Raw genomic sequence first — 14,689 nt, 5'->3', positions numbered from 1 at the left:
CTACAGCTGAAATGTATATAAAGCATAAATCTCACAATATTTCTAATGTAATGTTTTACTTAATTGTGTGCAAATAAGGTAACAATGGAAAGGTATAGGATTTGGAGGCAAAAATATCCAATTCAAGTTTTGAACCTGTTGTGTGATCCTAAGAACTCATTCTTTCTCAGGCTTTGTCCCCACTATTTACCCAATGGAAATGTTATAATATATACTTTATTCTGATGGCAATCTCATGAGATATCATGTTTGTGAGTAAGCAGTACAAACTGTATAGAGTTCATATAGTATAAGCGTTAAGACCGTGAATGTGTTTTTAAACACATATAAAGTGCTTTGTGTGTAGATATCTTGTATGTCTAAATGCTTTCTGGGTAGGCAATGCTGATAAGTGATGTGTATGTTAATTAGAAAAATTATTACTTATTATTAAAATGTGAAGTTCTCTGAGGTGCATGACACTTTGTCATCAGTTCCTTGGGACTTCAAAATAAAAAGGTGTTCTGTTTTTTTTTCCCCCCCATTCCACATGAGTTCTGTAGCTCAAATTTTTCTTTAGCATGTTGTTATTTTCTGTCAGGTGAGGGTGAATTGAATGTCAATATATGAGTGAAAACCTGAATCTTTGTTATCATAGAAATGTAAAGTTTCCCTTCAGTGGTTCTGTTGAGCATTATTTGGAAAGTCCTATGCTCAGATCACCCTTCATTGGCCTAAAATCTTCCTAAACTCTCCAAACTGGGAATAAACAGTAATTTGGTAACAAATATTTATTGTTCATAAGCAAGTCTTACAATCGGGCTATTATCTGTGTGTGCTTTCCCCAGAAAACAACATGTATTACCAAAACAGAACATGTAATTCTTATAAAATTCCTGCGAGAAATGCTGTTCAAGAAGTTAGGGCTGGATGCTGTTTGACATTGCCACTGGAAAAAGCAACACTTCTCCCTAGAAACTGCCCCAGTGAGGAAGTGAGTTAGAATTGGTTGTCATCCCTATTCCCAATTCTTCTCCAGAGTATATAATAAAATGATCAGAATAAATCCTGCCTTTGAAGTCCCTGTTCCACCTTCAAGTGAAACTGTAGGTTGCAGACAGTCTCCTCTGTGTCTACCTCCAAGACCAAGGAGGCCAGCTTAAGGTGGAGACTGGGGAAGGTCTTAGATTGCTCAGGATTTTCCTTTTTCAGCAAAAGGCCGAAATGCAATGTGAGATATATCATAATTGATTTTTTTAAAAGATTTTATTTATTTATTTGACAGAGAGAGAGATCACAAGTAGACAGAGAAGCAGGCAGAGAGAGAGAGGGAAGCAGGCTCCCTGCTGAGCAGAGAACCCGATGCGGGACTCGATCCCAGGACCCTGAGATCATGACCTGAGCCGAAGGCAGCGGCTTAACCCACTGAGCCACCCAGGCGCCCATAATTGATTTTTTTTAAAGCATTGCTTCAAGGGAAGGAATAAAGGGAAGAATAGAATGTTCCTTTGACTTTTTTTTTTGTCTCATGATGTGCTGAAACTTCCATCTTATTACTTTTTAAAGAGACAATCAAAATAGGCCTAATCTTGAGAAGAAATCATTTCTGATTTTGACAAAGGCCCTAAAGAAAGTTGTTTTTAAATGCCATTATGCAAGTTTTCACAAAGCATGTGTTAGCAGCTTTGTCCTATTCTGTATTACTGGCAAAAGAAAATTTTCTTGATTTTGTTAATGAAATCTACAAATCAAGAACATTTGAATAGAGACCTAGGAGAGCACTTCTATTAATGTTTTATGGTACTTATTTAAAAGAATATAAAGGAACCTGAGAGATTTTGTGTCAGGATGGAATTGAAATGCATTATTGCTTACCAATGAGAATATACAGGAGTTTCTTCATAAATTGGATTCCAGCTAACCTAATACTCCGCTATAAAAGGGCTTTTACCTTATGGATGTGTATTATTAGCAAACTTTATGGTGCTAAGTATATTGCATTTATATGTCTAGTGGGGCCTGATCCAGCTTTTGAAAATTGTGCTTAATTAAACACTTGTGCCTCACTGAACATGCTTACTCTGGAGCAAGGAAGAGAATGTGATCACATGAGCCAATTCTGTGGGTGTGATATGGGTTAGGTACCAGTGTTTGCTTATCTTTCCTTTTGCAGAAAGAAACTGTACTGTGGCTAACCTTTTTCTTTTCTTCCACACTCGACAGATCTTGTTGTATTAAAAACCTAACTTTTTTCAGGAAAACAAACAAAAACAAAACAAAATTCAAAGTGGTCCCAAACCACAGCTCTTAGGATAAATTCCCTAGACATTTTAGAAAATGTAAATGAACAGTCAGCAACTTTAGATGGTCTAGTAAGTGTAAAATGAAGTGGAAGTGAAAACTTACCCTCTCATTCCCATTCATGTCCCAAACCTGAAGTTTGCCACTTTTGGAACTGTCTTGGTATATACCTTCACAAAAACATTGTGTACCTGAATACATCCTTATATACCAATAGGAAAATACACTTTAGGAATTGATAGTGAAAGGCAAGATGCTATCACAGTGTGATAAACCAGACTTTTTAAATTTAATTTTAATTAAATTTAAATTTAGTTCATCCTGGAGAACTTTTCTTAGCAATGAATACCACTCTACTCAGTCTTTTCAGTCAACATGTACTAATTCCATCATGTGGATGGGCCATAATTTATTCAACCACTCTCTTATTAATGAATATTTAGATTTTATTCTTTTGCCAGGGCAAATAATGCTGTGTGATACACAAGCATATATCTTTCAGTGAGTATTACAGAGAATAAATTCTCAGAAGTTGAATTGCTGGGTTGAAGGGCAGGTACATTTGAAATTTTGGTGACTTTGCCCAATTCCACAATAAAAGGTTGTATGTGGTTTACAATTCCATGAGTCATAAGTTAGAGTGACTCTTCCCATAATTTTTTCAGAACTGGCTTTTAACTAGTCTTTTAGTTTCTGCTTAGGGGTTTGGATGAGTGTAAACTGCTGAATGAAATATTTGCAAAGTAAATTAATAGAAAGGTACTCCTTCATATAACCATAGAGGATTTGAAAGCTGAGCTCAAGAGTTTGTCTCTTGGTCATTCAAAAACAGTAGATGCAGGGCGCCTGGGTGGCTCAGTGGTTAAGCCTCTGCCTTCGGCTCAGGTCATGATCCCAGGGTCCTGGGATAGAGCCCTGCATTGGGCTCTCTGCTCAGCAGGGAGCCTGCCTCCTCCTCTCTCTCTCTCTCTCTCTGCCTGCCTCTCTGTCTACTTGTGATCTGTCTGTGAAATAAACAAATAAAAATCTTAAAAAAAAAAAAACAGGAGATGCATACCAACCCAAGGTAGCCTGTCTGACACTGTGTCCTGCTTGCTTTCTTGGGAACATGGAAAAACACTTAAATGTGTCTTTAGTTAGTCTTGGAAGAAAACTTTCTTGATGTCTACTGTGATTTTTAAACTATTTTCTAGCCAACTCATTTTTATTCATGTATTACTTCTCTGAAACTTTTACTGCAAATGAATTTGGTTATTATAGGTATTAATGCTTGATGTATTTTCTAGTCTTGTCTTGATGAAAGGTTTAGCAAAATAATAGTGATCTTTATACCAACAACTACAAAATAAAGAGTTTTACAAAAGTTTATTTTACTCCATGACTTTATTTTATCATTTCAAGCTAGGCATAAAATCTTTCCTTCAAAACTGGATGGTCTTTAAATTGTTCTGTTAGCCACACCTACTTCAGTGGAGGAATCTGGTCCTGGTTGGTTTGTTGGTCTTAATGTGGTTCCTCATCTCAGGTAGGTTTTCTTTGTTATCATTATTATTATTTTTGTTTCAATTTATTTGTTGTTGTTTGATTGTTGGAAAAAGATCAGCAAACTTTTTCTTTTCAAAGGTTCTCACTGAATCCTGGGAACTAGCAGAGCATTAAGCAATTTCTCCTTAAGCCAAAATGAGTTTCAGGGTTCCTTTTATCTCTAAAAATGGTGATATTATGAAAAGTTTCATTTTGGATTTTCTGTCTACTTGGGGAGGACTGCTTTCATGTAAAGCATTTGCATTTCAATCACTTAGAGGGTTGGTCTGTGAGGACAACCTTTTGTCCATAGTTAATTTTAGTGGGTTCTTTCATTTGCTGTTATCTACACTGGCATTTCCACTTGGCTGACTTCTATCTCTTCTCTCATCTGGGCTTTCATTAGGCCTGGTTGACCTGAATTGGCTCTCTTCTCTTTTATTTCACATGGGCTCCTGTGACTCCCTCTGTCAGGTGGTCTTGGCGATGGGCATTCATTTCGTTCTTGGCAGAGTTCCCCATGTGGAGTTGTGGTGCATGCTTGTGTCTTGTGATGACAATGCCTAGTCTCCTCCTTTATCTCTACACCTACCCTTCAGCCAACCTTCACTGCAGTCCAACATCTTTTATTTAGTGGTAACTGGGTCATTTTATAGCAGGAACTGCCTTTTCAAAATTTAGTTCTGAGAGTCAACTCTAGCACTGAAAAAAATAAAATAAGATAAAACCTCAGCTGGTTGAATTTCCATATTTTCTGGTATCTTTTGCCTACATTGTTAGACTTAGTCTTTGACAAAATAAAATGAAGCTACAAAATAACTTTATTCTTTCCAGGGATAATATTTCTTCTAAATACCAGATATCTGGGTTTTTTCCTCCAGTTTTAGTGATGTATAATTGACAAATAAGAATTGTATAAATTTAAGGTGTACAATTTGATGTTTTAAATACATGTATACATTGTGAAATGGTCACCAGAATCAAGCTAATTAACATATCCTTCATCTCAAACAGAATTAAATTTTTCTTGCTTTCTTTCTTTTTATGGTGACAGCACAGAAAATCTACTTTCTTAGCAAATTTCAGTTATACAATACAGCATCAACTCTAGTCCCCACCTCTGGAACTTATTCATTCTGGATAACTGAAATTTTGTGCCCTTGGACCAACATCTATTTCTCCCTTCTGCCCCTGGCAATTATTGTTCTACTCTCCACTTTTATGAGTTGGAGATTAGATTCTACATATAAGGGAGATCATGCAGTGTCTGTCTTTTTGTGTCTGGCTTATTTCACTTAACTTAATGTACTCTGGGCTCAACCATGTTGTCACAAATGTCAGGATTTCCCTCTTTCTTCATGGCTGAATAATATTCCACGATGTGCATATAGGTATATATTGCATTTTTAAAATGCACTTATTTGGGGCGTGTGGGTGGCTCAGTGGATTAAGCCTCTGCCTTCAGCTCAGGTCATGATCTCAGGACGCTGGGATGGAGCCCTGCATGGAGCCTCTCTGTTCAGTAGGGAGCCTGCTTCCCCCTCTCTGTCTGCCTGCCTCTCTGCCTGCTTGTGATCTCTCTCTCTCTGTTAAATAAATAAGTAAAATCTTAAAAAAATAAATAAAATGCACTTATCTATTAATGAACTTTTAGTCTGTTTCCGTATCTTGGCTATTGTGAATAATGCTGCAAATGGGAGTGCCGATATCTCTCAGAGATACTGGTTTTATTTGTTTTTTTTAAGATACATACCCAGAAGTAGAATTGCTGGGTCATACAGTAGCTGTATTTTTAATTTTTGAGAATATTCCATGTGCTTTTTATAATTGTTATACCAATTTACATTCCCACCAATAATATGTAGGGGTTTCTTTTTCTCTGTATCCTGGTCAACTCTTGGTATCTTTTGTCTTTTTGATAATAGCCGTTCTAATATGTGTGAAGGCTTTTCATTTGTGTTTTTCTGATGATTAGTAATGTTTAGTACCTTTTCATATATCTGTTAGCCATTATCATGTCTTCTTGGGAGAGATGTCTATTCAGGTCTTTTGTCCATTTTAAATCATTTAAATCCATTTTGTCATTTTAAGTCAAGATGTATAGATATATAGATATATAGCTATTGAGTTGTATGAGTTCCTTATATATTTTGGATATTACTCTTTATTAGCTATATAGTTTGCAAATATTTTCTCCCATTCTATATATTGGCTTTTGACTGTGTTGATTGTTTTCTTTGTGGTAGAAAAGTTTTTTAGTTTGAAGCAATTCCCCTTAATTATTATTTTTGTTGTTGTTGTTGTGTGTGCCTTTGATGTTATATCCAAGAAATCATTGCCAAGACAAACGTTAAGAAATTTTTTCCCTACATTTTCTTCTAGAAGTTTTATAGTTTCAGGTCTTATGTTTAAGTACTTAATCCATTTTAAGTTGATTTTTTTTTTTTTTAAGATTTTACTTATTTAGTTGACAGAGAGACAGCAAGAGAGGGAACACAAGCAGGGGAGTGGGAGAGGGAGAAGCAGGCCTCCTGCCAAGCAGGAGGATCATGACCTGGGATCATGACCTGAGCTGAAGGCAGACAAGCCTAATGACTGAGCCACTTAGGCACCCTGATTTCTGAATATAGTGTGAGACAAGAGTCCAATTCATTTTTCTGTGTATGGATATTCAGTTTTTCCAAAACCATTTCTTGAGGAGACTCAACTTTCCCCATTGTGTTTTCTTGGCACCCTTTTCAAAGATAAGTTGACCTTAATTGCATTCTTTCTTTCTTTCTTTCTTTCTTTCTTTCTTTCTTTCTTTCAAGATTTTATTTATTTGACAAAGAGACACAGCAAGAGAGGGAACACAAGCAGGGGGAATCGGAGAGGGAGAATCGGAGAGGGAGAAACAGGCTTCCCACTGAGCAGGGAGCCTGATGTGGGGCTCAAACCCAGGACCCTGGGATCATGACCTGAGCTGAAGGCAGACTCTTAATGACTGAGCCACCCAGGCCCCCTGTAGATTTATTTCTGAGCTCTCTACTTTGTTCTTTTGGTCTATATGTCTTTCTTTATGCCAGTATCCTACTGTTGATTTCTGTAGCTTTGTAATATATTTTGAAACTAGGAAATGTGATGCCTTCAACTTTTTAAAATTCTTGCTCAAGATTGCTCTGGCTATAAGGAGTCTTTTATGTTTTCATATGAATTTTAAGGTTGTTTTTTCTATTTCTGAAAAGGATGCTATTGGGATTTTGATAGGAATTGCACTGAATCTGTAGATCATTTTGGATACTATGGACATCTTAGTGATATTAATTTTTGCAGTCCATAAATATGGGCTGTCTTTTCCTCTATCTATGTCTTCCTTAATTTCCTTCATCAGTGTGAAGTTTCCAGTGTGAACATCTTTTACCTCTTTGGTTATTTCCTAAGTATTTTGTTCTTTTTGTTACTATCGTGAATGGTATTTTTAAAAATACTCTTTTGGATAGTTTGTTGTTAGTATATAGAAAGGCCACTGATTTTTGTTTGTTGATTTTATATCCTGCAACCTTACTGAATAAGTTTTAGTTCTAACAGTTTCTTTTCTTTCTTTTTTTATTGTTGTTGAGTCTTTTGGGTTTTGCATGTATATAATCATGTCATCCACCAACAGAAATAATTTTACTTTTTCCCTTCTGATTTGAATGGATTTTATTTCTTTTTCTTCTCTAAATGGTCTGAGAAGGATTTCCAATATTTTGTTGAATAGAAATGGTGATAGGGGGTATCCTTAACTTGTACTAGATCAGAGAGGAAAAGCTTTCAATGTTCCATATTGATTATGATGGTAACTGTAGATTTTCATATAGGGTTCTCATTGTGTTGAGATAAACTTCTTTACCTTTTTTGTTGAGAATTTTGTTTTTTGGTTTTTTAAATCATGAATGGATGTCAAATGCTTTTGTAAGCAAAAGAGTTAGGGGTCTCCAGAAAAAGAAAAAGAAGTCACTTTAGGCCCCCAGCTGTTTTCCTTTTCCAGGCCTTACTGGCTCTTTTTGCCCTACAGTATTTCTTGCAGAACTTCCCTGGTGGTGTCAGAATTACAAAGAAATACAGAAACTTGAACAGTAAAGGATTTTAAGGGAACAAAGGGAATGCAAAAACTAACAGTCTCTACCAGGCAAGGAAACAGCCTAGCAATAAAATTAGTGGTAAAACTCCCAGTGCTATTTCAAAAGTAAGCAAAAGCCCTGCATTCCTTACCTGAGATAAGGAGCCCCAGACCTCATTCAGTTTACACTGGCTCGCTTTCAGGTCTGTCCTTAGCCCCTTCTCCTTGTCCCACAGTTAACCTCTGCCTCATTGTAATGTTAAAAACTCTGCCCAAGGAGGAGCACAAACTTGATTAACATAACATAGGATGCCTGTAGGAACCTGTTAGTGTTCTCTGCCACTTTCTGTCTGCTTTTACTCGATGACAAAACTCTCTGTATTGCATGGAACACTGGGTGTTGTAGGCAAACAATGAATCGTGGAACACTACATGAAAAACTCAAGATGTACTCTATGGGGACTAACATAACATAATAAAAAAACACACACACACACACACAAAAAAAAAACAAAACTCCCTGTTCTGAATATTCATCCTAATTAACCCTAAATAAAATCAACCCACTCATCCCGACTTAGGGAGTCAGGCTCTGGAAATTATTCCCCGTAATTTGCTGCAAATAAAGTTTCCTTTGTGTGACAACTCCACTTGGTATAGTCTCTATAACTCATTATATTAATGTGGTGTATGACATTGATTGATTTGCATATATGTGTTCAATCATTTTTTCATCCCAGGGATAAATCCCACTTGGCTGGTGGTTTATGATTCTTTCAAAGTACTGTTGATCAGATTTCTCCTTTTTAAACATTTATTTTAATTCTATACTGGGATCTCTTTATAGACCTTTGTCTCTCTGTATGTCCGTCTATCTGTCATCTATTTATCATCTATCGCAGTTTAACCTAAGATGATTCTGGCTTCAATCTTATTCTAAACTGTTTGTTTACTGAAACTCCAAAAAGATGCTTTTAAATCCCTTTATAAAGAGATTTGAGGGGTGCCTGGGTGGCTCAGTGGGTTAAGCCACTGCCTTCGGCTCAGGTCATGATCCCAGGGTCCTGGGATCGAGTCCCGCATCGGGCTCTCTGCTTGGCAGGGAGCCTGCTTCCCTCTCTCTCTCTCTGCCTGCCTGCTTCTCTGTCTACTTGTGATCTCTCTGTGTCAAATAAATAAATAAAATCTTTAAAAAAAAGAAGAGAGAGATTTGAGTTTTGAGAGTCAGGCTTGTCACTTAGAGATTATTGACCTTGAATAAGCCACTTAACCCTGGGTTCTCCATTTCCTTATTCATGAAATGAAGATGATCCTTAAGTGCTTTTGAAAATAACAAGTGAAATAAAATATATGGAAGTGCTTTATAAATAGAAGTACGAAGCTTGCAATAGGGGAAGCATTCACCTGTGTGTACATTCCTTAGTTCTTCTAAGCTTCTCTATTGTGTTAGACTTTCATCCAGGGAAATAGGATTAGCTGTTGAGACATGTTAAACCAGAGACTGACGTAATTAGACCTGTGCTTTTGAAAGGTCACTCGGGCTGCAGCCTGAGAAAGGCGTAGGTGGCAGTGGGAGTGGTGGCAGACAGAGTGTAGGAGGCTGTTTGATGGATCACACAAGGGGATCATGACATTCTGTATTTGGCAGCAAAGACCAATGGAAGTGTCGGCTTTGCAAAATTCTGAGGAGGTGGAATTAACCAGATAGGAAGAAGAAGAGTTATAAACAACATACAGGTTTTTGGCTTGATTAGCTAGTGGGAACTTTATAGCTTTTGCCTGGGGTGGGAAACACAGGACAGTTTTTGTTAGCAGGATTTTTCTGCTTTGCATGAGGATAGGAACCACAGAGTGAGGAACACATTTGTGGGAGCAGTTATTGGTTTATTTTTGTACAAGCAGAGACTGAGATATTGAAATGGATAAATGTCATTGCAATTGCATAACTTTTCTGAAACTTGGGAGGGACACTGAACTACTGGTAGTAATTGTGGCCATAAGAATAAATGACATTGGGGTGCCTGGTGGCTCAGTGGGTTAAAGCCTCTGCCTTCAGCTCAAGTCATGATCCCAGCATCCTGGGCTGGGATGGAGCCCTGCATGGGGCTCTCTGCTCAGCGGGGAGCCTGTTCTCCCCGCCCCCCATCTCTGCCTGCCTCTCTGCCTACTTGTGATTTCTCTCTCTGTCGAATAAATGAATAAAATCTTAAAAAAAAAAAAGAATAAATAACATTGTTTAGGAAGACAGTTTGTAGCCCAGAAGAGGACAAGGTCTAAGACTATGGACATTAAATCGATGAACAGAAGAGGTCCACCCCTGCCTATCCCATCAGAGAAAAAGTAGCTAAGATTGTCAGGAAAGCATGGCACTTACCTACATCAAGAACTAATGGAGTTTCATGTAAGATACCAGACATATGAGCATGTTAAAATTTTCTTAGGGTGAATGACAGAAGAGAAAAGATATCATAGGAAAAAGAGAGAGGGGATAAACAGAAGGAGGCCCCCAAAGAGGCAGCTGTGGATGGATCCAGAGCACTGGGGGAGGGAGGCATTACTCATAGGAAGTTGATTTATGAGAAGGAATAGGAAATAGAGTAGGCACAGACGCAGAGAATTGAGGTAGTTTCCATCTGCTGGCTTCTGTTGTTCTCTGTAGAGGAGGAAGGCAGGCCATTTATTGAATGATGAGGGATTTGGTGGGGTTTGAGGGTAACAGAGATTTGAAATACATATTTTGCAGAGTGAATGAAAAAGCTAAAGAAGGAAACATGAAGACACTTGGCTGCAAGTAGAGCCTTGTCTGTTTGGAGACCTCCAGTGTGTCATGAGACCAGTGTGCCTGTTTGCGTCATTTTGCTTGAAATCCTACCCGTGTGTGTGCAGGCACAGGGAAGATGAGAAGTTGGCTGGATCATGTATTGGCATTGAGTTCGGAAAGACTTTCGGAAGGAAAACAGAAAACAAGCATTACAGATGATGGCAGGAGAGTTACTGATGTGATTAAGTGTGATGTCTGGGAATAATGGAGAAGGAAGTCAAGGCTGAAGATAAGAGGCCTCCATTGAAAAGATGGAGGGCCAGTGGTCTCAGTAAGTAAAAAGAACAGATGTTGTGCAAGTTAACGTTGTGAGAGATCTTGGAGGAAAGAAGGTTGTGGTCAGAGAGGTTAATGTTTGGTCTTAGGTGGTTGGGGGTGGATCAGTGGCTCGTAAGAAAACCTGGACCCAGAAGGAGGTCCAGTATGTGGCTGTTGGAGTGAAGATGAATGGATGTCACTGGAAATGAGGATGTTAAAAACCAATGGGATTAATGGGATGCATGAGAAATTCTTTTCTTGTGGAAGCCACCAAGACTGATGGTCATGCTTGGGACATATGGGATGATTGTGATCTCAACCCTAAAGTTTTATTGTAGAAGAGAGAGTTGCCAGGTAGTTAAAAGATGCACAGAATTGGAGAGAAAAATGATAATCCAAAGTGGGGAACCCAAAGTGGGCAGTCTGGGGTCAAATTTGGACCATAAATTTCTTTTATTTGGCTCATATTATGTTTTTAAAATTTGGTTAATTTGCTATCATTTAAAGATGTGACTTTTCATGCACTGTGTTGGGTCATCGGCTCCGGGAATGCAGGAGGAACAATAGAAATGACCGCTGGGGCCCACCATCTTCCAGCTCCCGACCCCTCCAACCTTTCCTTAACCCTTGACTCTCCCGCCAAAAGGATGAATGCCCAGGTCACATCTCCATAGGCAACCCGATACCTATGCAGGAAACAGAAGTATCAGGCCCCCCCACCCCATACCCTCCGATCACCAAATACCCTACCATATATGGATGTGAGCCCATGCCCTGCCTTGGCCCGATAAAAGACCCCCTCTGACTCCCTCCCAGTGCCACTTCCCCCACTCCCCTTTCTGGAGTCGAGGAACCTCGCCCGAGGGTGCCTTCCTCCTCCCAGCGTGAGTTTCCTGGCTCCCCTTCTCCTGAGCCCTGAAACTTTGCTGGAGAGTGCCTTTAATAAATCTTGCCTTGCACCTACCTCGCCTGGTGTCATGTTTACCTCACCTGCAAAACCTTACACACAGGTACACACATGCATATGTATATACAGGCACACATGCATACACAATATATTTCCAGCTTTGCTTATAAGTTAGAACAATCTGGAAACAACAGCACACATTTTCCTAAAAAAGAACTGTATAAGGTAGGTGCTTAGCAAAAGTGTGAATCAATAGCAATTTGGCAATTTAAAGACTGGTTCCCCCCCTTGCTCTCCCTTTGTCAGTAGGCATATATATTAAGCTTAATAAAATATAAAGAAATTACATAGATTTTTAAAAAGATTTTATTTATTTATTTGACAGAAAGAGAGAGAGATCACAAGTAGGCAGAGAGGCAGGCAGAGAGAGAGGGGAAACATGCTCCCTCCTGAGCAGAGACCCCAATGTGGGGCTTGATCGCAGGAACCTGAGATCATTACCTGAGCCAAAGGCAGAGGCTTAACCCACTGAGCTACCCAGGCACCCCAGAAATTACACAGATTTGCAACAAGATATGAGGTGAGGTCTGCTAAGATATAGTGAAATTTTAAAGATATAACATTTAAATATTATTATATTCTATATATTATAATTTCATGATTTTAAAACAGATTATGGAGCTCGTATCAAAGGTCTTGCTTCTTCTATTATGCCTTTGATAATATTAATCCAAAAGTGATTTTGTGCTCTTTTTTTTTTTTTAAGATTTTATTTATTTATTTGACAGAGAGAGATCACAAGTAGGCAGAGAGGCAGGCAGAGAGAGAGAGAGGAGGAAGCAGGCTCCCCGCAGAGCAGAGAACCCGACGCGGGGCTCGATCCCAGGACCCTGGGATCATGACCCGAGCCGAAGGCAGAGGCTTTAACCCACTCAGCCACCCAGGCGCCCCGATTTTGTGCTCTTAGCTAGGTAATTTACTCTTCTACTTTTTAAGTTTTTATGTAAATTCCATTTAGTTAACATACAGTGTTATATTTGTTTCTGGTGTACGAGACAGTGATTCAGCACTTCCATACATTGCCCAGGGCTCATTACTCTTCTATGTTTGAAAGGTCATAGACTTCTTAGCTCTTCCTGGCCTTGTTTCCTTCTGGACAAAGAACTGCAAGAGTTGTTTGTTGTTTTGTTTCTTCAAGATAGGCCCTCTTCCATCAAGAACTTTACTATAAAAAGAAATTTGGTATCTGACATAAGATTTAAAGATTCTACTTCTGTTCTTCTGACTTGTTTTCTTAGAAACATATGTTTCTGTACTTTCTGAATTCCAAATTTAATCATTTTCTCTTTCTAACACCTGAAAAATCTTGTTCATAACTTCCCACAAGGGAAGCATTAATTTATGCATAAAATTTAAAACATCATATATATTTATTTGAAAAGATGTTGTGATGGTTATTTTTATGGTCAGCTTGACTGGCCCACAGGGTGCCCAGACATTTGGTCAAATCTGGGTGTGTCTGTGAGGGTGCTTCTGGAGGAGATTACCATTACAATAATTGGTAGGCAGAGTAATGCAGGTTGCCCTCCCTAATGTGGGAGAATCTCATCCTATCAGTTGAAGGCCTGAATTGAGCAAAAAGGCTGATCCTTCTTTGAAAAAGGAGGAGCTCTTTCTGCCTGGAAGTAGAACTGGGAGATTGTTCTTTCCCTGGTTGCAAACTTGAGGTGAAAAATCGACCCTCAGGTCTGCAAACTGCTGACTTTTTTCTTTTTTTTCCAAAGATTTTATTCATTCATTTGACAGAGATCACAAGTAGGCAGAGAGGCGAGGAAGCAGGCTCCCTGCCGAGCAGAGAGCCCCATGGGGGGTTCGATCTCAGGACCCCGGGATCATGACCTGAGCTGAAGGCAGAGGCTTTAACCCACTGAGCCACCCAGGTGCCCCCTGCTGACTTTTAGATAGAACTTGCACCATTGGCTCCCAGGGGTCCCAGACCTTTGGACTTGAACTAAAACTAAACCATTGGTTCTCCTTGGTCTCCAGCTTGCGGATTGCTGATCTTAGGACTTTTCAGCTTCCCTACAATGGGAGCCAATTCCTTATAATAAATCCTTCTCTGTATTGTTACATTGGTTTCACTTTTCTGGACAGTCCTGACTAATACAGATGTCAAATGGAGTTAAGTACTCTTCTAAAATTTGATTTTTTGGTTTTTTGTTTGTTTTTTTGGAATGGAGAACAGGCAAGTATCTGTGCAGAGAGAGTCTGAACATAGCTGCTCTTTTGTGTTTTACAGAACCAGTTCTCAGGAGATGTCTTGAGTAGTCCACATTACATGGGACTGTAGAGTAAATATGTTTTAAATTTGAACTTTGACTTGCTATTTGAAAATGTAGAGATAACTAACTTTTATGTTCTAAGGTTTACCATTCTACTGATCTATTCAGTGTGCTTCCTTATAAATGATTCCTTCAGGTAAATGACTAGAAAATTATTTTGATAAAAAGCACATTTTATTTTTCCTAATCCATCAAATACTTATGTTTCTTCTTAGAATCATGACAAGCATGAAATTCAATATTCAGGTTAAAGTGTTTCATTTCTTTTTGGATCAAATGACCATGAAGCTCTGATGTCTTCCCTAAAAAGTTTTTTTTAACCTTTTATGATCTGGTATTATTCTCAATACTTTCAATAAAGGCCTTGCAATATAACTTTTATTGGGAAATAAAGGCATTCATTGAGTAAGTAGATAGTCTGACAGATGAGATATCTGATAAGAAGATCAGAGATCTAAGGGTCAGTCCTAAATATA

This window comes from Lutra lutra, chromosome 11, assembly GCF_902655055.1.
Source record: "Lutra lutra chromosome 11, mLutLut1.2, whole genome shotgun sequence".
Taxonomy (NCBI): Eukaryota; Metazoa; Chordata; class Mammalia; order Carnivora; family Mustelidae; genus Lutra; species Lutra lutra.
Note: the sequence above shows the minus strand (reverse complement) of the source record.